We start from the raw sequence: 27,621 nt of genomic DNA on the forward strand, positions 1-27,621 counted from the left end.
TCATTTTGAAGAGATAATTGATGTCTCTCCACTTCCTGAGATCCACGCATGAAAGGAGCAAAAGTTCCTAAATGCTCATAGTAAGCTACTTTCTCTGAGACATACCTTTTCAGTCTTTTGCATTTCTTTCCTAACCTGAAAAAGGTGTGGTGGCCTGGAATAGCACTCCGAAAGCTGATGGCAGTTCTACTATGAAGCCGCAGTCAGCAGAAGATTGAGCCTGAGGACTGCCTGCGACTCAGGGAGCTCTGAACTTAGGAAGGCAGTACCTCATGTTTGGTCTGCGCCGACACCTCTAGCCAAGCAAAGAAAAGGTGTTGACATTGGAAAGAGCTGCAACCACGTGGCTCTGCCAAACATGATGTGAAACCTTAAAAGAAAGGAATAGCAACAACATATGACCCAGCAAAGAGTACTGGCAACCACTCCCTCAGAGTTTCTGGACCCTCCGTGTTGCCCTTGAATTCACAACTGCCAGCTTGGCACTGTTGTTAGAAGCTCAAAGCACGTGGGCTTTAAAGGCCTATTAAAGCAATGCCACACAAGGGCACTGTTATATTATTTTTGTGATGCAGCAGAAGTTCTGACTTTTTCTCATGACGCTTCTTATTGCTGAGTAATTGTAGCTTCTATCAGGTTACACTTTAATTTAAAGAAAAGAGTACAAATATGTTTATAGTTAATCACGCTGTGTGAATACCTTATTTCACTTCTATATTAAATGTGTAACAAATCTGTTTGGCAGCTACCAAATAGGAAATGGTGCATTGGTCTCACATGCACATTTACTGTGCTCTCAAGTTTTCAGGTTAAATTAGGTTTTAGATAACAGTTTCTCTGGAAGAACCTTTCAAATGATGTTATTTCTTTCTCACTCCCTTGGATTCTGTTAGTTTTTTACATATGCCTCCTGTTTGACTTTCTGGAGTGATGTTAGTACCCTTAAGGAAATCTATCCGCAACATTTGCAAAATCCACTTTTTTATAGTGTAAATGGGTTCCGCTTGGGTCAAATATTTTTTACCCATGTGGATGAAATACAGGCAGAAGAATAAAAATGAGTAGGTAGTGGGAGCCTTTTTTACATCTTCAGCTGTGCTTTCGTTTCTGCAATGGCTCTCTATTTAGGGTCAGTAGCACAACCGTGTGAGCTGCTTCTCTGTTATGAAGGGGATGTGGGTTGGCAAAGTAAGCTGCTGGTTTTTTCCCCTGGTAATTTTTCTGGGCCTTTTCTGCCTTCTTGTAGACAGCCTGGCATGCAAACGTTTTATTGTGCTGCTTTCAGCATCATACTAGATTTGTTGCTACTCTGGAAGTTCTCCTTTCTGTGTTAGCTGATGGTAGGTGATGGTTTAACCGAGAGGCCAGGCCTGGTGGCATTTTTAAAGTCAAATGGAGGAAGAAGGCATACTAGAGGGATAGAGAACTTTGAAAGAGATCTCAACTTGTGCGTTGTGAGAGTTTTAGTGCACCATTTGTTTTCCTCAGAGCTGTTCTCTGACCTGGGGCAATCGCTCCTGGAAAGTCTCTTTAGTTTAGACAGTTTGTGACCTGCCCCTACCCCCACAGCTGCTCCACCCTCAGGCGGTTGGGCATGCCTTTACACCAGGCCAAATGCCAACTGCATATTTGGGACTAAAATCCCATCTGTTTTTTTAAAAAAAGAATCTTGAAAATGTGATTTGCACTTATTTTTTAGAGTGTTTGTTGTTCAAAATAGGAGAAATAGAAGTTTGAAGCTTGAACTGTATGAGTATTTGCATTATTTCAGCAAAATGCAAGTGCCTGCAAACAGCATGATATTGTGTTTTTTAGACAAGGATAATGAAGAAATGGGGAAGGAAAAACCACCCACAGCAAGACAGTGAAAGTGAAGTTAGGTCCTCCAAGGGTCTCTGTCTCCTATTTGGAAATCTGATCCATTGATAGTTTTCTATGCTTTGTTTAACAGTAACACCAAGTGAATTGAAAAGCAGAGACGAACATGCATTCTTGCACGGTTGCTACTTCAAAGATTGGGGTTGATATATTCCTCTTTAAGGCTGAGTGATGCCCGCTTGCTGTTCAGCTGGGAGTGCAGTCCTGAGTACCCGTACTGATTTGGGTTCTGCTCCATTTGTGCTGCAGGCTGTTCCTGGGGGAACAGGAGGAGCGTGGTCTTGGATGGAATTTGTGAATGAGCACCTACAGCGCTCTTCCTTACTGTCAGGCTGAGCCTCAGGTTTTTTTGCTGTATTGTTTGTAAGACTGATAAAGGAAAGCACCCTTCTCACAAATTTTCTTACTTTGCTGTATGTAAAAGAGCTAGAAAATTCCAACCAGTGGTAGTGTTTTAACTTTTGCTTAAAAATATGAAACGGTGTGAAATCTGGCTTTGAGTTAGGACTGGTGGGTTTGGCAAAGCAAAATGTGTGATGTGAAACTAGTTTTTGTAAGGTCCTCTAAGAATTTCTGGCTAAACAGTTTTTCATGTACTAAAAAACCCTGCGAAAGGCTCCCTGTGTGGGTAGGAGACCTCACAAGGGCGTGTTTAGTTCTGTGTTTCAGTGCATGGCATCTGTACCCTGAATTAAGAAGATATCTATCAGCTGTCCAGCAAGCAGCTAAAGGTGCAGCCCTGCTGGAGACCACGGTTTGCAGACAAAGTGGATCAGGTCTGGACTTAGTGACTGAAAACACGTGCCTTTCTGTATGTGGAGTTAGTGCATCTCCTAGATTTAAGCAGTAATTCTTGCCACTCTGAGCTTAAGAAACTGTAATAGTGATTGCCCTGCAGTGTTAAAGTGCCATCTAAAGATAACATGATCTCAGGCCACCAACGCTACTAAGCAATTGTGAACAGTACAGATTAGGTTAGCTCATAAATTAAACCAAAAAACCCCTCCTTTCCATCCTTATCAGCCTGTATAGGGACTTGCTGGATATAACACTTTTGACTCATGCTGGAAGATTACCAAATTTGGAAACATGGGATAATTCTATCCAATTTGGCATTGAGCACAGGGTACTATTTAAATTCTGGTTTGGTTAACTACACTTTTGCCTCCACAAACTTCCCCTCTTGCTCTAAATGGCTACAATAATATTTTTTTCCCCTACTCCCTCTGTACTTGTGTGGCTTTTTAATGTTAAATGGATATTTTGCTTTGCTCTGGAGACAGCTGTATTTCAGCAGTAGATGAAGCAATTTGTGTCACAGCCCACTTTTCACTATTTGTTTTTCAAAGGTGTTGCAAGGCCCTTAGTCATTAATTGTAAAGACTTTGAAATATGAAGAATATCATATGACAGCAGTGGTCAAGTCAATGAAAGCTTTAGATGTTTCTTGTGTGTTCTGAAGTCTTCAGATTGTTATAGTGCAAGCAGTAACTCATAGTTTCACTACAGTGCTTTTTATTGCTCCGAAGTGCTTTACAAAGCTGATCAGAGCCATCGAAACTTTTTGATTAGATGAAGCATCGTTAAAATATTCTATTTTGATGATGATGAACATTTTGTGGAATTAAGTTTATGCCAGAAGAGTTTCTGAAGAGGTTGAAGCAGTAGAGAGTCCTAAATAAAGGAGAAACAAACTCAGCAACTGCTTTTTTTATGGATATAGATTACCCTTATTGTGTGTAGTGGAAATGCTAAGTAATGGCTTGATGAAGTGATGGAGCACCTGGTGGGAAGGCAGGGCCAACCCAGGGGAGCTCAGATGTTTGCAGTGCAGCTGAGTGACCGGAAGGGGTGGAGCCAGGATGTACCCCTTCCAGGCTTCATTTAAGGGTTGGCAATGGAGGTAAAGGTGTCTCTCTGGAAATCCCTGTGTAGTTGAGGCCTTCTGCAAGTAAGCAGCTTCTTTCCTCTGTTTCTGCACCTATGGCTGTTGCGTTTGAGCAAACCCTCACTTGCTGCAGCCAAGGACCTTGCTGCTCTGCTGTCATTGCTGCACTTTCCATTGCGTAACGTGAAATTTTTTGTTTCATCCGAACATCAGTTAAAAGCAAAGAATGAAGCTCTGAGTATTGTCTTGTCCTTGGATAACTTCAGTTACTATCTTCGTTTTGTAGATTAAGAAGTCAAAGCAGAAGGAAATCAAATAACTTGTATGAGTGGAGTTAGTTGCCTCTGCCAAAGATGAAGCTAGATTTCTGAGTTCTCTATCAGAGCTAACTCTGTGATACTTTTACTGTACTTTAATAAGGTCTTTGCTTTTCTACTTTTGCATAAGCAGTATTATTTTATTTCAGAAATTAAACTTACAATTCCAAGCAAAGTAAAGTCTATAGGTAAATAGTAGTGAAATTCTCTAGCTTGAAGAAAAGAGAGAATAAAATTAAGGGTAGACCTAAATGTTATTGTGTAAGTGAGAACAAAGCTTTAACCATTTCACTGCTGATGTACTGCAAAAGTTGGGCTTTCTAGGATTATAATAGGAGTAGAGGAGCAGAGGTCTAACTATGATGAGTTTCTTCAGATTATTAAAAAACCCAAAACAACAAAACAATCAATGGATTCCTGCTATTTCTAAACTAGTGTAAGAATAGTATTTGCTATGACACTACAGAATCATTGTCATGAAAATATTAAGATATACCTGTAGCTGGGTGGATTTCCTTTTGAAGGTTTTGAAAGGAACTGATCCAACCAAGAAATGTTGTGCTGCTCCATTTTCTTCTTTTAGGTCATCCCAAAAGATGATACTCTGCATCGCTTTGCTGTTTGTTAAGAGAAAAGAAGTTAATGCCTTCAAGTAAAAAAAAAAAAAAAAAAAAAAAAAAAAGCCTTCCTTTAACAAATAGCAGAGCTCCAATGCTCCATTTATTGTCTTGACATTTTGTTTTATTGTTCCAGTTTGCAGAGCAGTCTCCAGAGGTTTGTGAAGTATGCATGAGTAAGAGAGAGAAATGCACTCCTATTTTATTTCAGGAACTTTGGGGATTTTAGCTTGGAAACAGGCCTGGCTATATCTAGACCCATTGCTCTCCCCATTAGTGGCACTGGAAGGAGTCTAGATGACATGGCACACCCTTACATCATCTACTTTTCCTTGCATTTTGCTGCTGTGCCATGCTGTTTGCAAGCCAAGTCCATGGTCTCTATGGAAGTATTTTCCAGTGGCTGACTTTTATTACCTTTATTCATATTCCAGCATTGCCTACATGTACCAATTAGCATTTGGTGCCTGATTTCTTGGTCATTTTAAGCACATTAATGGTGTGTGGGGGGAAGAACTAACAAAAGTACCTTTTCCTTTGGAAAAAGGCAGCTGTAAAAACTGAACAAGTGGGGGAGAAATACATGTTAACCTTCATTCATGTACGGTATGCTAAAAAGTGGTAAAATATACAACCCCCTAGCAATTCTCAAAGGTTGAGGGGTGATGGGTCTCGAACATCATGGCATTGATCTTGGAAAAATTATACATGGGAATCCTCAACACACATGGGAGATAGCATTTCGTTTATATTCTGGGATACAAAAAATGTTAACTTCAATAGTTTCGTAGCATGGAATGTCTTTTTTTTTTTTTTTCCATAGCTTTACATAGTTCAGTGCTTCCCCTTCATTTCCTCATGCCTGAAGAATGCAGACAAATAGCTGAAAAAGGTTTGTCTTTAGTGCTTTTAGGTCACTAAGGTTCTTGGCCAAAAAAGATCCCTGACCTTCTTGGTCAGAGGAAACCACATTAACAGCAATAGTTTTAAGGAGTTTATAGCTAGCGTGTCTCAGCTGTTGTGTGTGAGGTCTACGGGAGTAGAGCAAAACCTGCTTCAGCTTTTTTTTGTTTTTTTTTAATAGTTCTCATCCTTGTGCCCAGTGCAAACCTTTATGTTTCCATTTTGTGGAAGGATGATACTTGCAGAAGATGTAAAAATGCGTTCTTCCTGCATCTGTGTTTTCATCTCCAGGTCTGCCATTCTAAATGCTGGTGAAAATGTAAAATGGAAATTGTTCCCTGCTATGATTACTCTACAGAATTGGCCAAACTAAGGAGAGAATTGTGAAAGGAAAATACTGGGTGACACCAAGATCACGGCACATCAGTAATTCAGCTGCAAACATTATCACCATGACAAATGAATATCTTTAACAGAGTAATTCAAAGAAAGATAATGAACTATTTTTGGAAAAAAAAATTATCAAGGGCAAGAAGGAAATCCATACGTGCTTAGGGGAAAATGTATAAATCAGACAAGGAATTTTATGTACTTTGGTATATGGCAAAGACAATACTGTGTGGAATGGGTCTCCAAAACTTGACCTCAGTAAAATGACCAGAGGAAAGATGAGAAGAATTTGAAGTGATGCTAGTATTCAGAGCTGTAGTGATAGGTAGAATATTGCTGGTATCGTTATCTAAAGTGTGACTGTGAAAGGCTGTTGGGGTGTGTTATAGAGTGGGGAGAAGAGCATTACAAACGTCATTAGTGAAATTGAATCTGATAGCTGACACCACAAGCAAAAGCCAGAGGAGCTGGTAGCAAATCTGTTTAAAGGATGTGCTTCATTGTTCAGAACTAAGGAGAAAGGGGAAAAAATAACAAACAAAAAAAAGAGAGAAAAGGCTTAGGGCTTGTGCACTCCCAGCACCCAAGTGATTTTTCCACATGCAGCTGTGTTATTCTGACTGAAGCTGGAAATAACTGTACAGTGAGTTATATTTATTTTGTTCAAATTTTATCTTGGTGAGGATTTTGTAGTTGCTCTCCAGCAGCTGAAATACCTGTTATGTCGGTGTCTCTGAGAAAATGTAGTGACGTTGAACAGGTTTTTGAGAGTGTTTTGGGAGGTTGCCTATCAAAATCCTGGCAATGGGAGATCTATTGGCCTTTCCAACTGAAGAAATTCCAGTCCTTGAAGAAGCTGGCCATCACTCCTCGAGTGGAGTTGGCACAGAACTGATTGCACTGGAAGTTTTTACCTTTCAATTTTCAGTGCAAACTACTTTCATCAACTTCATAGAATGGCTTGGGTTAGAAGGGACCTTGAAAGTCATCTAGTTTCAGCTCCCCTGCCATGGGCAGGGTTGTCAACCACTAGATTGAGGCTGCCCAGGCACCCATCCGGTCTGGCCTCGAATGCCTGCAAGAATGGGTCATCCACAGCTACTTTGGAAGTCTGAATGGCATCCCTGTGTTCTTCCCAGGCTACCATGGTGCAATGACTTGGATGAATGGCATTTCACCCTTGTGGACTTGAAATACTTTCATTTTTCTATTGGGGAGCAATCAGCACAGCTTTTGGCTATGCAGCTAATGCCTCCAGCAAAACTGCTCTGAATTGGAGCTGTCCTGTGGCCTTGCAGCACACCTGTAAGAGATGTAACTTGAGAGAAACTGTATTTAGCAGACACTGGGAATTCTGTCAGGGATGTATCAGAGAGCACCTGAAAAGCTAATACTTCAGTAAGAATTAGCATCAAGAGCAAAATCCCAAGATCCTGAGGTACAGCCAGCAAATCAGAATTTCTGCAGGAAGCAATAGAGAATACTGTGGAATATTCTGAAGTACAGCAGGCTGCTTTCAGTGTTGCTGAGTATTATCACATGCTCCCAAATCACAAGTTGTTTGAGAAGAAGTTGGCATGTAAGCTCATGCCTTGCCTCACAGTCTTCCTTATAGATGCCTCTGGTCTCTCACTGATCATCTGGGGCTGTCTCTCTGTTCACAGCTCCCTGGGTGTTGTGCCCGAGTCTTATCTTAACCCTTGGGACCTGAAGCTTCTAGCATTGAATGTGATTGCAAGAGAGCTCTTAAGGGGATATTGTGGAGTCCTTAGAAGCTATTCTGGTTCTGTTTCCTTGTTTGTGGCACTACCATTTGTATATAGTCCTCTTCTAAACTACTTCAGTTTGATTTTTCGTTGTGTGTATCTGCTCCCTGCTTGTGTTTTTGGTCATCTTTCTTTTTGCTTTTGGCTTCACTTTCTTCTGAAGGCTTCACATCCTCCCATTTCATTTGTTTCTAGCACTTGCTCTAAGTGTGGTGTTGTTTTTTAATACAGTGACTTACTGATTATTAATTATTATATTATTATTTTTAAATTAAGGGGGTACCTGAATCTTGCTGTTCTTTGCTAGGAAAAGCTCCTAGCAAAGCACTTGATTTTGTTTCAGTATGGAAGGTGGACCACTTGTGAACTGAATGTATGAAGAAAACGAGCAGAATACTCAGAGTATCTTAAATCTTAATCAATGTGCCACTCGCATCTGTTATTTGAGAGTATGGTGCTTTACCCTTTCTGGTAAAGAACCCATGTGTAGGAAGTTGACATAATCTTTCTCAGATGGTTAGTACCTGATTAGTTTCAGATAAACACCATCTTCTTGCTTTTGTTTTTGTTATTCCAAGTCTCAACATTTCCTGTGTTGTAAACCTTGTGAGAAAGTTTACTTGTGTGGCAGGCTCATGGTCCTGGCAGAAAAGCCTGACCACCTGTGAAGACTGAGGCAAAACACTCACTGATTACCTCAGCTTTTTCTATGTCTGTGGAAGCCAGTTCCCCATTACCTTTATATAGCTGACTGTGAGTTTTATACCATTTTGAGAAACTGTATTTGGAAGCTGAATGCTTGATTTCAGTTTACTATATGCCTCGCTTCTTGCTTGCAATAGTTTTGTGCATCCATGTGTTAATCTGCAGAGTCTGCAGTAACTTCTGAAACTTCATACAATGCGTCTGATTATTGGTGTCTTTCTTTAGCTGAAAGCAACTCCCAGAATTTCAATATCTGAGAAAAGAAAGAAAATATATATTTTTCTCCTGTTTGAAAAGATGGTTTATAAGAATGAAGAGTGAATCTCCAAAAAACAAAATAGAACTGGACTCCAGTTTTGGCTGATATTTCTGGCCTGTGCCTCCACAGGCAGAGTAACATGAGGCTGAAGTGCTGCCAAGGATTGCTGTGCATGCATGTCCCTGCTGTGGGGAGGTTACATGCTTGCCCTTCACCTCTGGTGCCCCAGATGCTGGCAACCCCAGGAGAGTCCTTTTGGGCCATTAGGGCCAATGCTTGGGAGGTGAACATATCCCTTACAAACTACACAGCACACTTTAAACCTGTGGTTCTGCCTGTTGGAAAGCTGTTCCAATTCTTTGCTGGTATATTGGTTAGAAATATTTTTCTGATTTCCAGTCTAGGATTTACTCACAGCTAGTTTTTGTCTAAATTGCTCTTGAGTCAATCGGGAGGAAATGAACATTGAGTGCAGTGAATGAGATCTGCCTTGTCAGTGTGTGGACAAAGCTGGCTGAGCTGTTTACTCTGCCAGTGGACTCTACCTGGTGGACTCTACATTTGAATAGAAATATTCAGCGTGGTTCTGGTGCTCTTTAAATGGAAGAACATGAGTCTAGTGAAGCCAATAGAAAGGCCCATGCTTGTTTTCAGTGGTCTTGAGAACTAAGCCTTATAACGCTTTCAGAGAGCTGGAGCCAGATGCGTCTCCCACCCACAGTTTGGGCAATGAACATGTGTGCACAAGGCTGTTGTAATTATGAGAGAATTCAAAGGGAGCCGTACATCCAACGAGAAATAATCACAGGCTGAGCTGTGCCTCAACTGTGTACTTTCACACAGCCACCATCTGTAGCTTGGGGCCTCTCCAGAGAAGGGAACATCAGATACAACCTTCTCTCTCAGGATTATGAGATGTACACAGATGTTCCCTGGGGACTGGGATGAAGCCACTGCATTTGGGGGTTTTGTGTATTTATTTTGTAAGTGTCCTGATCAGACTGTTTAGGTCAAGAGCATACAGCAGCTTGTTTGCTTGCAGTTTGATCAGGAAGAATGGCTTTTGGTAGCATGTGCTTTTTGCAGTTGAGGGATGTTGTTAGGGAGTGAAATATAGAAGATTTAGCTGGGAATTTATTGCAGAAATGGCTATGAGGAAGGTAGTAAGTAGAACTACTGAAAAGAAAGACTGTTCCCAAACACAGTAACCTAGTGAGGGAAGACTGATATGCAGATATTTGCTCTGAAATGGTAACAGAAAGTTTTGGTAGTGTGAAACCTCATGTACTAAGTTGGTGGATCCCTTCTAAATTATTGATATTCATCTCCAGGAATGATGGGAGGAGGAGAGGGAGTTGGGGTAAGTAGGTTGTGGTATCTGCAGAATGTGTCATATCCTGAATGCCCATCTCCCCCTGGGAGACTACAGCTGCGTCAGGCTCTCAGGATGGTGGCAGCAGCCTGCGAGAAGTCATTGCCAGCTTTCAGTCAGGAAGAGAAAGCTGTCACTGAAACCACAGTTATCAGAAGTCTCTCATTTGTGTCATGAAGTGTAGAAGTATAGACGCTGGCATTGGTGGTCTGGCCTTCTAGTATTCAAATTCCTGGCTAGCTGCTTTATTTTTTCATTCTTTATCCTTTAAGGACTGCCATGTTGTAGTTCCCTTGCTACTGTGTTTTGCTGGCAAGTGAAGCAGTTCATGTTTGCTCTGTATATAATTATCATGATTAAGAACATTTAAAGATAGAGCTAGGATTGTTTTGTCACAGTGTGCCCTTATAGTATGGTTTTGTGGGAGATGGTGAGTGATAAATGCAAAAAAAAAAAAAATCTTTTTTAGTCTTGCCAACTACACCGGTTTTATGGTGATTTTTTTTTGTTCTGTAAGGCTTGTTTTCCTGGAGTTCAATCATTATCAGTGAGTCTCGGCCTTGTCTGTCTTTCATACCAACACAGGAAAGCTTGGAAACATGAATCCCAAAGATTTGAAATGTAGAGAGCTAATAGGAGGAGTTTGTCTTTACTTGTTCCTAAACTTCTGAGATTAGTTTAGGATATCTTGCGGTGCCTCAAGGCATGGAAATGCTTAAATCCAGTAGTACAAGCTTCTTTCTCTTCTCGCTGTCCACTTTCTATTTTGTTGTTGGAGAGAAAGTAGGAGATAAGACTCAGCCTCTCTCCCAGCTGTCTGATGGGCACTAGAGAAGAATAACTGCATCCATACAGTGTGGAGAAGCAGTGTCATTTGCTGAATGACAAGCAACCTGCACTTTGTCTTCTGAGAGAGTGAGGTGGTATCTTTCATTGTCCTTGATATAGATGAGTATCTATAAGGGACAGTCAAACACACATAACATTAATAACATTATTTATTGCATTGTTCTTTTCCTACTGATGTCACTGGAAATATTTTAATATTTCTACCAAGCCCCCAGCAAGTCCAGAGATTCTGTCAGAGGAGAGGTTGGTAGTCCAGAACTACGGTTCCATGCAAACAAATAAATACTTCTGAAAATCCCTGAGAATGGAAGATGTGGGCCTTGGCAGGACAAGCAAACCTTTCAAAAAATTGATATTGTTTGTTTTGCATTTGATTTTAGTAATAGGCCAAGTTTTCCAAGCATATACTGTACGCTCTTTGACTAAAAAAAATACTTTCACTAGAAGGAATAAAAAAGAAGAGGAAGAAATACCTTTTCAGAGAGATTCTCATACTGATTTTGTTTTCCACTTAAAATGATCTGCTAACTCAGAAGCTAGAAGTTTTTTCCTGCATCAGAGTAATAAAACTTTATGACCATGCTCTCCACTTTGCTTCTGTTCCAGTAGGAGCTCTGAAGTTTGTGATGAAGGTGAGCAGGATTGTACGTAGAGAGCTTCTTTTTTTTTAATGCCAGTAACTCATATGAGATTGGTCCAATTTGCTTTCAGAGTTTTATAACTGGGGAGAGATTTTATGTTCTGACACATTAAGCTTTGATTACTCCTTGGTACCTTTCAACACCTTCCCAGTTTTATTTTATAGAATGTGAGCTGGAGTGGAAATCCCTGAACTATTATCAAAGAAGTTCCACCCCAAAAGAAACAAAAACATCACCCAAAAAATTATTCCCCCCCAAAAGCCAAGGCTTCCAGGATTTGGAGTTCAGGGAAAACTTCATGTTTATTTAGGCGTAGAAGATCTTTGCATCAGTAATAACCAAATAAGTTGAGTGTAGTTGGTCACTCTGCTGGTGGTTTTTGAATGTTCTGTTACTTATTTGACTGCTTCGTTCCAGCTTTAAAATTGGGAAGGTTACCAGTGTGCTGTCTGTATTTACACTACTGAATGCTCTGTGGGTCAGCTTTGGAACCCACAGCTGCTGGTATGTTGATTGCATTTTTGTGGAACACATTTATAACAGGAACAATCTTTTGCCTTCAAGTGTCTAGGGCTTGGAAGGTCTTATCCTGGCCACCTGCTCATCAGTGGGCCATAAGCTATATATGATAGGTGCAGGTGAGGGGTGTGAGTGGGGTGGATATGCCTGATCCCAAGTTTTGTGCTGGCCTATGTCACCTTTCTTTGTAAGGATTTTTGCTAATTTTTTCTTCTGGTGTCTGTCTCTCAATCATTTAGAGGAACAGGTGTGAATGAGGCAGCAGATCAGTACAGTTAAAATAAGCTAAATGTTAGATTGTTGGGAATCAGAACAGCTTTGCTTTGCCACCTAAGAGTCATACTTCCTGTGTGAATGATCTTACTTTGACCAAGGCTTAAACCACAAGGCTCAGGGAGCAACCACATATAGAATTGTTGGTCTGTAATTCCCTTTGTGAATAACAGGAAGGGCCGAGAGAGAAAACAAAGATCCTTACTTCTCAGCAAAGGCACAGAATAAAGATGATCAAATTCTCTTGGGTTTTCTTGTTACTGGTATATCTTTTTTTCTTCTTGTGGAGTAGAATTGGTGGGGTTTCAGAAATATGCTCAGTCAGTGTCAACCACTTCCTATTGTGGCTGGCAGCTGTTCTCAGTGTTTGCAGATGCAAGGCACAGAAACACTCCTTATGAAACAATTGCTTGAGAAGAACAGAAGGGTTCTGGCAAAGAGAGCATTTGCCTCCATAAATTACTTCTGTAGCCTCTTATTGGAGCAACCACTGAGTGGGATTCTGCATCCCACACTTGAAAATGATTCCAGGTCTCATCACTTCTCATATAGTGTTCCCCAATGAAAGTGGACAGCAGTTTTTGTGTGCTTTCTGTGAAATAAAATGACCCATCCTCTTCCTCAGCAGTACAAATCTCTCATTTGCAGTGCTATAAATCACATATTACGTACCTGCATCACTGAGGACGTGTGTGTCTGTAGGTTGACACCCACTGATTCCATGGAGAGTGAGTTGGCCTGGGTTCATCTTTGCTCCATGTTCACTGGTTGTGTGTTACGGTGTGACTGTGTGCGTGGCACAGAGGACAAAGTTACATTAATTAGCATAACTGCCTCCCTCTTAAGGAAGAAGAACCAAATCAAAAGATATGAGGAAGATTATTCAAGATCAAATGACGCTCTTGATTTTCCAACAGCACCAAGTGAGACTTGTCACATGTGACCAGTCCAAAGCTTACTGAGCAGTCAGTTGCAGTGATGATATGCCTTAGTCATGATGTCTCACCTGGAATGGGCTGAAGTGTGGTGGTGTTATGCTGTTATGGATCAGTCTGTACAAATCACTTGATAATTCTTTTAATTAGCCACTGATCGACGCCCTAGAAAATCAGTTAGTGTGAGAGGCAGGAATGTAGTGATGGCTGGGGTCTGTGCAGCTGTAGGGCTGTAGACTGACTATACCCTACTGTACATAAAAGTACTGACTGCTGCTTTCACACAGGCTGCTGGGATTTCAGATTTACCATGTGTGTTTGTTCCTTTTTCATTGAACCAGAGTGCTAGAGTGAAGACAGTCCAAAAGAGACAGAAGAGACAGAAAATGAGGGCAGAGAATTTTTGTCTTTCTGACAAAAAAATAAACAGTATAAAACAGTTTGTAGAGCTCTGCCTTTGTGCTCTGAGAGTACACCTGATTTACTGCATAAATCAGTTTGGCATGGCGTAGGTCCTGCTGAATCTACACAGCTACCTTCATCTGGTCATGTAAATGGCAGCTTGCTAGAAAACAAGGCAGCATTTCAAAAACATGAAAGAGAAATGTGCTGAAAACCCATCCCTTGTCTCCTGCATCCAGTGCGTGCTGGAACATCTTCCATGGTGGCACCCATGGGCATGGTGGTTCTTGGCTGCCTTGCTTTTGTAGGCTTTGGGCACTGTGTGTGTGTGAACTGGTATGGGTCTTGGCCTTATTATTATGCTCCAAAACTCCCAAGTTTCTGACTTTTATGCAAAGTATAGCAGTTCAGACATGGCTCTCTGTTGTGTTTCACTTTAAAGGCTTAATAGCATTTTGTTTATACAGGGAGAGCAACAAATGCACTGTTAGCAAAATGTTGCAAATCTTTCTGCTATTCAGCTCTGCTTACCCACGGTCTACAGTCTCAAACAAAGAAAAGTAGATAGAAAGCAGCTATGGTCAGGGGCTTGCCCTGACCAGCATCGCCTTTCACCACCTTTGGAAGTGGAGTTTGAGCTAGATGTACTGCTGGCTTGACCCAGAAAGGTTTTTTTCTGTGTTTTTACTGTCCTTGCTTCAGTGTCAGCAGGGAAGTAGCCATGGATACAGTGTTTCTACATTCTTGGGTGTTCAGCAAATGTGCCTAGGCTTTTGTTTATTTTTAAGGGGTTAATATAGAATGAGCACATTTTTCCTACCTTCTGGGAATTCAGAACATTAACTCACATTAGCTTCTACTTAATAACATTAAATAATGCTGAGAGATGGCTATCTCAGGGAGCTAAGCTGTAGATGCACCCAAGGGCAAAAAAAAAAAAAAAAAAGTGAGAATAGAGGAGGGGAGATGGGTAAGGAAAGTGCTTGTTTGTGCAGGTTTCTTCAGCCGATAATGTGTGAAAGGTAGGGGGTGGAGATGCTCTACAGAGCATTTTGAAATGACAAAATAGCCTGCTTTAGTTGAACAGAATGGATTGAGATGGCAGTCTACACATCCCTACACAGAAGGAAACACTCCTTCCTTCTCTGTCACTTGTACAAAAACCAGAAGTGCTCAGGTCGCCGTGTCCATGCGTAGAGCAGGGCTGAAGGCAGCTCCTTGACTTTTTCATTGGGTTTTAAGATGAGACTGCTTCCTCCCTAGAAAGTACTTGGTTCCTATCCTCAGTAGAAACCGCTTTTCACTCAAAAGGCCCACCTGATTTTGAGAATTAACGTAGCAGAGCAGAGAAGCAAGCAGGGAGACCCATCCGCTGATGCAGCAGGTTCCAGTCTCCTCTGCAGCCCATCCCTTGGCAGGTTTTATTTCCTGTCACAAATAAGGTTTTTAAAACCTTTTGTGTGGCTCACCCAATAGAAAAACCTCTATTCTCTATTAATGGTTAAGAGGTCTTTCTGCCAGATGTAAAATTCAGTGAAACATATACAATTTCTTCGGTTTCAACAGGAACAGATGATTTAATAAGCAGCTATAAATCTCCAGGGAATGTGCAGACATAGTCAAACAATACATTTCTGCCAGATTTTTCACTGACTAGACTTAAAGCATGAGTCATAGCGGTCTGCTCCGTTCTCCACCTCAGATGCCTGCTGTTGATGTTGTCAGAGGTGCAGTGCTGCATATGGGGTGGCTGGGTGAGCACCCTCTTTTGTTCATGGGCTTGCTCCTTCTTTCAGGAGATGGTGTTCGAGCAGTTGACTTTCATTCACTGTGTGTGCATGACACGTCTTTTCTGTTCCCTGGCCCAAACTGAGGTTGTTAGAACTGTACAGTGAAAACATTTGGGGATTACAGCAATACATTCTCCTAAATGAGGTTAGTAATAAGAATGTGGTTAAACGAAGAGATAAAATCAGCCTCTTTCTCAGAACAGTAATGCTTTCCTTCCAGCAGTCTTTGGCCACTCTATGAAGTTTAATACATTTATATTAACAGTATTTCTAATAAACTTCATTTATTACCACATCTTTAGAGATGAGAAAACCAAGACGAATTCATTTACCTGTGGCTCATGGCAACTTACAGGGGAGAGCTACTTTTCCTAACATATTTTAAATGCCATTCCAAATCAATGTAAAATGGCATTGTGTTTTAAAAATAGTCTTAATGTACATCTTGTTGGCTTTCTGGCTTTCCACGAGTGTCCTAGATGTCTGGAAATGGAGAAGGCAAGCTCCTGATTTGAACAACTTACGGGTGGTTTGCAAGATATATGCTTTACACTTGGAAGCTTTCTAAAAGAGATGAGGTATAAGGATTGCTAAGATTTACTGCACTGTGACCTGGAGCAAATAAGAGATGACACTGGTGATAAAACACCAGTCTGTGTAGGAACTTTTTAACCACTGTGTAAGACAGGTGCAGTAGAGCTTATTCTGAATAATGCAGCTGGGTGGAAAGGACTTTAAAAATGCCCTATACTGTAGATTTTTTTTTTTTAATCTTGCAGTGTAACTATCTAAGACTTTAGAGTGTGATCAGATACCTCTGTCTAAGAAAAATGGTGCAAATCTGTGGTTTCATTTCATAAGCAGGCAGGAGAAAGCATGATCTAAAATCTTTCCCTCCGGATTACCTTTGCTTTTGTTGTGGTGTGGGACTGTGTGAATTGGGAGCAAAGTTTCAGGTTTCGATGGTAGGGTTGATGAAGAAAAGTATTTGCTTAACCCTTGGAGGGAATATAAAAAAATTGATAGATGTGGAACGGGTTAAGAAACTGGAAATAGCCTTGGAAATTGGTTTATGTCCAGAATTGTATAATGATGAACTGTATGTATGGTTTGACATCTAGGGTGAGATTGCAGCTTATTGTGTTGCTTCAGTAATGCTTGCTTGTCATTTGACAGAGCTTCAGAAAACCAAACAGGGATTCTGTTATTAGGTGAAGAAAGTTGTCCAAGGCCATGTAACAGAATGGGGTTAAAATCAAGAACAGCATTGGATTCTTCTGACTCCTTGTTGGGTCCCTGCTCTGCTTCCTTCAGTGTAGATCTCACCCATATGCAAACATGCAAAAAGGCCCTTTCAGATCTTTCTGGCAAACTGAGAGCACTGCTTTGTGCTTTCAGTAAGCACGCAGATCTCATATTTACTGATGGGACTTTCATACATCATGAAATGAGAAAACTGGTGTAATAATCAGCATGTCTGTTCTTGAATGGGGAATTTTCCCCAAAGCAAGTGTTGATGCGTGCTATTAATGATTTGCATCTTCTGGTTCAGAGTTTCCATAGGCTGCTTCCAGCATGGTAGGCGCTAGCCTGTGTTTGCAGTGAGCACACACATGCCCAGCTGCGAGTGCCACAACTCATACTTACATGTTTAAATCTCAGCACAGCTGTGTGATGAATTGGGAATAGTCATGTGCTCTTTGCCCACTGAATGACCACCTCTCAGCTGGCATTGCAAGATGTCACCGTTTTCATAGTATCAGTTGCCAGGAGCAGTGGTTCCGGGGAGATGTCTGTCCCCTTAAAGCAATGTATACAGCAATGGGGAACATCGTGTGACTACATAGACCTAATCCAATGTTTTGAAAGAAGAATACCATAACAGTGTCCTGGCTTATATAGGCTGTGTAGTTTTCCCAGACTTGGAAGGAAAAATGCTGGTACTTTCCCAAGTTCCACCCTTTTCAGTCAGATGTTTAAAAAAAAAGAAACAAACAAAAAAAACCAAAAGTTGATTCTTGCTTTTCTTTTCTCTTAAAACGGGAAGGGAAAGAATGTAATTAAAAGAAGAAATTATTCTGCTTAATGGCAGAAAGCTAAATCTTATTTCTGAACCTTCTGTGTTGATGAAAGTAAAGCAAAATGACTACTACTTTTTATTTTTTCCTTAAGTATTAACTTCTTCTCTTAATGGTGAAAGAGGAGACTGCTGGGTGTGTAACTACCAGCAGGCTGACCCAGGGATTCAAGTGAGTCCTTCCTTGGATGTGAAGATGTCTTCAGAGGCCCACCTCCTTTTGGAGGAGTTCACTGAGCTGGAGGAAGAAGAATGACCTTGCTTTTCAGGCATTCATCTGGAGCTCGAGCAGTTGGAGCTGAATTCCCAGTGATGGGACATGCTTCCTCTGTGGTCTGCAGCATTTTGCTCAGGGGATGTGTGTGCTGCACAATGGAACTTGTCACAGAGAGCCCTGGGGCTGACTCCAGGAGGTCTGCACAGCCCCGCAGTGTGATGGGGCACTGTGTGGAGGCACAGCCTCCTTTCTGAAAACAATGCAGCTGTGCTAGCTCAAGCCCAGGGCTGCTCTCATAGTTGTGGCTCATTAGGATGTGTCTTCATTGCTTAACCCTAGAAGGTTTCTAGTGCTTCTAGGTGCTGCTCTCATGGTTGTGGCTCATTAGGATGTCTCTTCATTGCTTAACCCAAGAAGCACTGAGGTGCTTGGAAGTTTCACCATATGTTTTTGAACTGTGTATTCTGGTTTTGGAATTTTTTCTTTTGGTCTCAGGCTGGTCCTAGTCGCTTAGCTTTCTCTTTCTTTTCTTGCATGGCACTGGAAATGAGGTAGAAGGAAGGCTTAACCTCAGCAGTTTCCCATGTCCAAGTAAAATGTTTTCCAGGAAGGAAAATTTTCCAATGTCCCTTGGAATTGGGCTGATCCTGATTGCCTTGCAGGGCCTAAATTCAATCTCATAGGAGGCAGCAGACCCTCGTGGGCAGAGCTCAGTCATGCAGTCTTTCTTAGGGGACCAGTGTGCAGCCTCACACACAGATCCTTAAGTCCTTTGTTCCAAGCAGCTGGGCAGCAGTGACATCTAACCAGCTCTGTAGAGCACACTGAGGGCCAAGAATGAAAGGAACTGTATATACTCAAAGCAATATTTTGTTTATCTGTTCTATACAAAATAGAGAAGAAAATAGCTTTATTGTTTTCAGCTTGTAAAATCTGCATGCTGTTATGCTTATGGCAGTAAGCAAGACAAACTCATTATATGCCCATGAGAACATGTGCTTTGGTTTCTGTGAAATGTAGGTGATTGGAGGAGTGAGTGCTGGGTAGTGCTCACAACTCCCTTCCTTCCCAGCAATATGAAGCAGGGCTCACAGGCACCCTCCCAGCAAGTTATCAGTATTTCATGGAGTCTCCAAGCCAACTTGACTGTTCAAGTCATGATTGAGCTTTTATCCCACAGCTAAGCCATTGCTTTCTGTCCAAAGGAAAGTCAGGCTGACGTTTTCTTCTTAGAGTCTCTTGGCTAATAGGCCTTAGAAGATAAGTCAGAGGGGGTTGCATAAACTTCCTGTGAACTGTGAATAGCTAACGATCAAAAGGAATCAAAAACACGTTGCTGCTATTTGTCAGTTTATTTATTTATTTTGAAATCCACAGACAGCACAGCAGTATTGGTTGTGATTCTTCTAATATAAACAAGGTGAATTGCACTGAATGCTCGGTCAACTGGCCCTCTTATTTCCTATCTTGAATTTAAACTGAAAGCTTTTTCACAGGAATTGGAAAAATACACACAAAAGCCACCCAGCACACATGTTCTGCTTCAGAAGCCAGCACTGCACTGTTGAATGTATTTGTTCTTGTGTCCTTTGCTTACTTGGCTAAAGCTAAAAGATGCTCTTCACTTTACAAGCTTTGTAGAGCCAATGTAATTGGATTGTTCCTAACAAGCTGCTTTGTTCTCTGTGGCACAACTTGAGTGAAAGTCGTTGGTACAGGAACACACAGCGGTTAGAAGAAAGCTTCTTCGACTGGAGGGTTAGTTTAAAGGATCTATATTTTCCCATTGTTTGTGTTCTGAGAAGGATTTTGCCCCATTGGTTGCATTAAGTCAAAGTTTTGCAGCAGTTGGTCATCTGTGCACACAATTTAGCTCTCCCAAATCGTGTTCTTTTGAGTCCTGCTTATATTCCAATTCCAAGTGTGAGGGGATCTGTTTTTTCAGTTACCTTTTAGTCCCTTGCATAGCATGCTTTATTGCACCATGAACAAGGGCAGTAGAAACTTGGCCTTTGGCTTTTACTTAAAAGAGGCAGTAGTGAAGACAAATTAAGGTATCTTGCATTCATGTAGGGTCAAATCAGAATTTCATTGGAATTTCAAGCAACCCATTGACATCTCTCCCGATATGACTTATTTCCAGAGGAAACCTGCTTGTCTCATTTGTCCTTCTTGGGATGTAAATCCATGTTTGATGGGTATACGTATGTAGTAAAAAGTGGTGCAGGAGGAAACTAACACCTACAAAGGGCAAATTTTTCTTGTGTCCAGATAGAACAAGTAGCCTCTCCTTGAGATCTTCCTCTATCCATCAGTTTTTTGTCCTACTGCTTCCTGCTTTCCCTTTTCAGGCGTTCCTGGGATACGGCACAGCCTCACACAGGAAGGATGTTGGCTGGAGTGCATGAGTTGGAGACAGAGCTGGCTCAGGAGAATTAAGGAGAAGGGCTTGCTTACATGAGCTTCCCACCTTTTGGCTATCCCTATGGCTTGGCCTGGTGCCATCTGAAATGAGGTTGTGGGCTGGCTGAACTGGCTGGCTGGGCCTGGAGCCAGGTTGTATGGCTGGTTTGGCTTAGCACCACTTTCCTAGCAGGGTGAGCTATAATATGTGTCTCCTGTCAAGAATCAGGTTGTAGGTATGGATAATTCTCAAACCAGGCTTTTGCATGAGTTAATTCTACATTGTTAAAGTTTAAAGTTGTTTTATGAAGGACTTATTCAGCTTGTTGCTCAGCAGTTTTTCAACCTCATCAGTACATATAGCATGGAGAGCGTGTCCTGATTAAGTCATCAATCAGCATCTTAAAGCTTTAATGGCAAAATAAAAAACTATTTCCATCTGTCCTTTCTAGAATATACAAATAAAGCACTACTTTGGTAAAATACTGTAGCACGTTTGGTGTATTTTTAAGTTCTTTTGAAGTCAGTGTTTGAGTACTTTGCTGAATCAGGTCCTAAAGCAATAATAGCCATGATGTAAATATGCTGTATTTCTGGATGAGTGTTCATGCAGGAGTTAAATGTGTGTCAGGTTCTTGTCATGACCTCCCAGGTACAGACATCATCTTAATTTCACTGAATCACTTAAAAACTTTGGCAAATTATCTGGCACCCAGATGAGAGGCTAAAGTCAGACCAAAGTATGGCAGGCTTTCATATACAGAAAGAGATCAAACTGAATTGGGATATGGAGCCATAAAGGGTTTGGCAACATCTCAAAGTGTGCTCAACTATGATTAGTCATTTCCTAGTTACATATGGTGTGTGTGTATGTCTCTCTCTCTCTCTCTCTCTCTCTCTTTATATATATATATATACATATATATGTATGTTTTTTTTTCTCCTGGATCAGTTAAATCAGTGCAGTGCTTCAAACAAGATCCTTGTTGGGCTGTTAAAGAAGTCATGGAAATTTTTAATTCTGCTCAGAGAGTGAGTTGTGGAAATACTGTGAGTAATGGTTCTGACACTGAAACAGGGAAGAAAACCAAGTCCATAGCTAACTGATCTTAGACATATGCAGTCCCACCAAAACCAAAGGGCCTTGTGTGTTGGGTCAAATCTGTTGCGTTATTGCTTGCAGGGGCATTGTATACTTTTGTATTATTCCTATGGTAGTAAGTAGTATAGAGTACTAATAAGACTAGTTGCATCAAAGCATGATTTAGTGAGGCCAAATTGATAGTAATGTGTCAGTGAAGTCAGGGGAAGCTTTATTCACTATGGAGACCCTCAGTAAGGACTCTAAGGTGTTACAGCACTTGCTTTGATGCTGTTATGTCATTGTGTTGAAGGATAAGGGCTAGTTGCAGACTTAATTTCTAGAACCTACTCTTTGGATGAGTCCCACTAAGTATGACTGTTGCTGCACTGGGTGTTGTCCTCTTGCCCTACCTGAGAGTCCCTGAATGTCTTATGAAAATGTATTGAGTGCTGTGCTCTAAACAGAGAGTAAAGGGCATGGTTTATCTTGTGCATTCAGATTTGTATTATTAGACAGCTGGGGCCTCTTCCCTTATTTCCTTACCTTTGCAAGTCACTGCCAAGTGATGAGGAAGTGCCACCTGGTTCCCTGCCTCTCCCTGTGAGGTCAGCAGGAGCTGCAAGCACTTGCCTTTCCATGGCATCGAGTTAAAAACATGCTGGGTCAGTGTACTTTCTCTTGGCTTTTTGCTGTTATGTCTTAAGATTATTTAAGTTCAGTTGCATACATTTTTTGTTATTAGTTGAGGAGTTGAGGTCACTGGAAAGATGGCCAGTAACTGTGGTTTAGAGCTGAGAGAGTCATTCCTCCTTCTGGAAGGTAGGAAGTTATGTGAGAAGGGGGATAATCATAAATCATTGTACACAAATAATTTTATATGGAGCTTAGTTCTATTTAAAAAAAATGAAAAATATTCAGCGATGGATCTCTGTTTACACTTGTCAGAGATCTGAGCTGTTTTTGTAGGCAGCTTCATTTGTTTTTGTCTTCTTAAATCTTAAATTTGTGACTTTACCTACTGACAGCAATAAAACTTCATGAGTCATTTAGGAACAAATCTGATGTTTATTTCCTCTCCTGTTGCTAATGATGACTGCTTGGTTTGAAAAGCATTTGATAAACTCAGACCACGCAGCTTGCTCATATTTCCATTGCCAGTCCTAAGGGCACAGACCTCAGTTGTGCCCTACTGAGGACTCTGGCTGTACACTCATCTTCTGTAGTGCATGTCTGCTCCTGCTGATGTCATGTGGCTCCTGCATCTTATGCTTGTGACCAAGGAGCAAGTTCAACCAGTGAGAAATGGGAAGTGTATTGGAAATGAGAAACTAAACATCAGCCATATGTGAGTAATGGATTGTTTGTCTGATGCAAGGGAGGAGGATGCGTATTCTAACGCTTTCCAATTACAGTGTAGCCATGACATTGATTTCCTTATTTTGTAAGGAACCTGGTATAAGCTGTTCATTATGTCCTCTATGACCCCAGATTTTATTTTTGGATATTGATGCGTTCATGTGAAGTCCAGTCAAAAAAAAGTGAAAGGTTAGAAATGGTTCTTGTTTCACCTTGGCCAACCTGAAGAAAAACCTCTTTTTGGCAAGACATGAGACACAGAACAGAAAGTTGCTTGTCTGGGGTCTTTGGAGGAAGTTATCTTCCTAAGACCAAAACCTGGCCATAGTTTGACTGCTGTGCTTTGTACTTGCATAATTGTACGTGCATAATGTTTTATATTTTAACTACTGTATTTATTTAGTGTGAAACTGTTGACTGAGTGGATATGTAATGCAACAAGCATTTTCAATTGTTTATAAATGCTATTGCACCTACTTTCCTTAGATACTTGCCATATATGCAGAGGTGGTCTCGTAGCCTTGTGATAAATTCTGGAATAGGACATGGTGTAGATTGTTGGTAGACACTCATGGGTTACCATCAGTGGGCTTTATAGCAAATCTGAGATTGATGGACAAGACTCAGTCATTTCACCTGCTCATTGGTCTACACATAGGTCGTTTTTGTTTTTTAAATTGCTTTCTTGTCTTTGAGCAATGCCTTTGCATTAATGTGAAGTAGAACATTTGTGTCTTGGGAGGAGTTATCTGCCTCCCCTTTTCCCCAGTTACACTGCTGAAACTTTGCCCTCTTGCAGCGTGCAGTGAGTTGAACTCAATCACAAACCAAAGAAAACTTTCTAAGCCAAAAGTGTGTCATAATTTTTCATATTTGATTCCTATGGTTCTGCTGAGCTTTACTGGTGTATTCATGAGGGAACTCAGCATGAACTTACAAGCTTAGCCTATGCTGCTTTCATGACTAGAAAAACTACTTAACGTGATGTCATTTCAGCATCTTCTGGATTCTTGACAGTTCAAGCAGCTTTTTATATTCATCTACCTGTGAATATGTCTGCATGCAGTTCTTAGGGTAAAATATGCCTCATGTAGCTTTTGTGTAATGTTGCTGGTAGAAAGAGAGGTGGATTAAGTGTGCAGTCCATTCACTCTGTCATTCATAAAATGTAGGGTTTTCAGAAGTGTAGTCAATGCTATGTTCCAGTCTACTTTATATTTTATAGTAGTGATATGTGGAGACAGGTGATCCTGTAAGACATCTTGACTGTCTCAGGCTGTATGGAGTTTTTCTTATCCCACCTTGGGATAAAAGCACAAGCAGAACAGAAATACGTTGAAACTTTTTAGATCTCTGTGCATAAATCTAGGTGTGCTGGTATGTAATGTATATACATGTTTCCTTTTGTTGAGCCCCATCAATAATGTATATAATGTATGTATGTAATGTATATACATGTTTCCTCTTGTTGAGCCCCATCAGTAACATCTAAATGGCTTCAAATGCTAGTTTTATTCTAAATATGTAATTTAGATGAGAAACATCAAACCAGCAAAGAGAAGTAGTTGAGAGAGAGTAAATATACTGAATTCCTACTTTGTGCTGCAGTCAGCTTAATATTTTTACGCCCACTAGAGGGACTGTTGCTTATACTACTTATTGCAGAAAGCAGTCATGCAGTCCCCTGAGTATTTCTTAAGCAACTTGAAAGCTCTGAATGACTGATTCCAGTTAAATCCTCTAAAGAGTAAGTCTCCCCACTATTTGTCAGAGTGGAAAAAACTTCGGGCACAGTGCTTTTCTTCTGAGCCCGAATAGCTCTACTGAATTTTCTTAATGTTCTTCTTCTTTCTTTTCTTTCTAAAGTGTTTTTTTTCCCTTTCAACTAATCAGACCAGGCTTTCCTATATGACGTTGCTGGGGATTATTTTAGAATTCCTTTGTCAAAGTAAAAATGTTGTCTCTCTTTGTTTATGTGTGGAATTAGCTTTATTTTTGCAACCATGGTGGCAATGAATTTGGTAAATTAATTAATTCTCAAATGTCACTGAAGTGGGTTTCTCCTTTAACTTGAAGCTGGTGAGTTTTAGTGAAGAGGCATGTGAACTTACAGTCAGTATGAGAAAAATTCCAGTGTGTCTGTTTTATCTTGTTTGGATGAGAGATTGTTTTCTGTTTGCTTTGTTAAAAAAAACAGTTGCATGTTCCTGACCAGCAGAATTTTGTTCTTAATTACAGAAACATGAAAGGATGCAGGAAGTCCTGAATGACCGCAATGAATACCTGTGCTAATTAAATCACTGGCTGGGTACTGGGAGAGAGCAAGGTAAGCAGTCAGGCAATGCCAGCAGATTTCATGTAATCTGCATGATTGTGTTTCAACAAAGTCTCAGTGCTTTCAGATATCAAATTCATAGCAAGTTGGGTAAAGGCAAATAGCCTGCAGGTTCGAATGCAAGATTTGCTTTTAGTTCAAAGCTTTGAAAAGCAGAAAATCTCTCTTTTCCTTCCCAGGACAAAAACAAGTTCTGTGTTGTGATTTCTTTCTTTCTTTCCTTTCTTTCCCCCTAAATTATTATTTTCTTCTTAAAGGCGACATCTCTGATTTCAGCAATCAATTCATGACCAAATCTCAGCTTCCTGGGCTGACTCAAGGGAGGGCTTGGAGGAGGGGTGGAATGCTTCACAAACTTAGCTGATGAAAAGGCATGCTGTTTTGTGGATGTCTCCCAGAATTGTTTAAATCTGTGTGCGCACGCGTGTGTATGAAAAAGGAGAGAGAGAGATCTCCATGACAACTGGCCTGGCCAGTCTGTGTTCTTTGCAATCATTTTAGCTGGAATCGGTGCTGCGAAAGGTCATATGAAGGAGTTCTGGGAAGCACAGCAGGTATTAGGCATTAAGCGACCGGTTTTGCTGATTGCTTCACATAATAAGGCAGAGTTTTGTCTGGGAAATACAAATCTGAGAATGGAGTGGAAAGGGAAATGCTCCAAATTTCAGGTAACAAAAACTGCTTTTTTTAATGTTACTTCCTTCAATTTTAAAGTGCTTTTGTTTCCCCCTCTGCGGTGTTTACTCCCAGCCGAGTGTCTGTGCTAGCTTGGATTCCCTAACTCTGGGGAATGATGTCATGCAGCAACAGTTGGATTCTATTAGCCAGGAAAAGAGGAAACATCCTGCATTTTTTGGGAGGGAAAAAAAAAAAAAAAAAAAGAAGCTTTGGCTCTTTGTTGAATCTTATGCAAAGGCTGCAAGAAGTGTTCAAGAAAAAGTTTCTAACAAATTAATTCCCAGAAAAAATAATCGGGACCTAGAAAACACCAAAATTAAAAACCATTGCAACAAATTACAGCTATATGCAAGAAAGTAATTATGGAAGTGTTACAGAATTCAGCATACTTTTTTTTTTTTTCTTGGATGATGCTATGTTCTTCTCTAATGAGAAAATTAATTGTATCTTAATTGAAAAGAGGATTTAGGATCTCTGTGCTCTTGGGATCCCCTAGCATTTGTTTGGAGAATGTGCTGCTTCTGGTCTGGGCTCTGTTTCAATCTGCTGCTTCTGAATAGATGATGCTGGCAGCATTGTTCTTAATAAGGTTTTCAGTCCTGGATTGTGTTTTTCATGGTTTTCAACTAGTCCTTTTGGGAGCGGCTGGGGGGGGAAGTAAAGTAGAAAACATTAATTAAAGTGCAACACTTGAAAGAAGCTTTTTTCCCCCTTTCCTCAGAGATGTTTGTTAAATGCTGTAGTCCTTGGTAAATATTAGAGCAGCATGCATAGCGTTTTAAGTGAGAAATAATGATTAATATATGTGCCACTGCTATGTCCTAATGAAAAGACTTAGAAAATCAATGAAGTTCTTCTTTCTTCAACATCACAAAAAATACACCATATCAATAACAGTGAAGAGGTTAGCTCACTCCTACGTTATTTAAAACTCTCTCCTCTAGCAGATGTTTGGTTCTACTTTTCTGTTGCTTTTGAGCCCTTCTGTGCACTTCAGATGTGATCCAAAGTGTGCTGGAGTCCATGGGAGTTTTCCCATCAACTTCAAAGGGCTTCAGATCAAGCCTCTGCTTGAGAACTTCTCTGCCTCTGTTTCAGCCTTTTGACTGGAGGACCAAGCCACAGACTCTCCGTTTTCTTTCCTGAACTTTCCAAACAGAGAGTCTTTTGTATTCCACCAAACAATGCCAGACACTGCTGACTGGCTTCCGTGTGGCTGCTAACGCGCGCCGGAGATAACGATGATGCTTATTTCTGCTTTCTGCTGCCATCCTTTTAGATGGGGGAAAGTGCAATGAGCGTACACCTACTCCACCTCTCCACACAAAGCCATTATTCCTGAGTGTGTGAGTGCAGAAAGCTCCTTTATTAAGGAGCGATCCTTTATTAGGTATCAGCTGTGCTTCAAGGAGGATATCTGGAAAGACATTAATGGGAAAACACTGCTATTACTCTCTCAGTAGAGTACATGTGAGGAAGAAGAAGGCAGTCTTTCTACAACACAGAAATAGAACAGGCATCTGTCTTCTGTGAAATCGTGGCTGCTTGGCACAGCTTAGCATTTTGTGTCCTCTTTTCCCAACAGATTTGACCATCATGATGCTGTAAATAAATACTGCTCTTAGTAAATATCAATTAATGGTTAAACTATTGAAAAATTACTGATTTTTTTTCATCTGTTTGAATGTTGAGAGTGCTTTAACAAGAAATTCTTGTGCCATTCTTGAATATAAGTGTAATAGCTGATGTTTAATTACTTAAATTTAAGGCTTGTTTGTGGAAAAAATGCTATTAGTACCTGAAATTTCTGAGGCTGAACACCATTTTCAAAATCTAAACTGCAGCTTTCAAGTGCTTCTGTTTTACAAATGAACAGTTTGAAACACCTGAGAGATCTCTGCCTGGTGTTCCACTTGGGCAAAGGCTGCTTTTTTGGAGTCTGCCTTTTCTGTTGTGTGATGCAGTGG

The 27,621-nt window shown here is 40.7% G+C and overlaps 1 protein-coding gene across 7 annotated transcripts in view; it reads left to right on the plus strand.

The window, feature by feature from the left end:
• Positions 1-27,621, plus strand: part of DENND2B (DENN domain containing 2B) — a 154,753-nt gene that overhangs the window by 10,507 nt on the left and 116,625 nt on the right. For 4 of the 7 annotated variants that reach the window (XM_090140471.1, XM_031613963.2, XM_031613965.2 and 1 more), the window contains exon 2: positions 24,880-24,967. The gene's annotated coding sequence lies outside the window, so the exon portion shown is untranslated. Of the gene's footprint in view, positions 1-24,368; positions 24,389-24,879; positions 24,968-25,097; positions 25,645-27,621 lie in introns of those variants that run through there. The other 3 variants (XM_090140473.1, XM_031613964.2, XM_090140474.1) reach the window with 3 other exon arrangements.

The sequence above is a fragment of the Phasianus colchicus genome, chromosome 5, assembly GCF_987193195.1.
Source record: "Phasianus colchicus chromosome 5, bPhaCol1.hap1.1, whole genome shotgun sequence".
NCBI classification, from domain to species: domain Eukaryota; kingdom Metazoa; phylum Chordata; class Aves; order Galliformes; family Phasianidae; genus Phasianus; species Phasianus colchicus.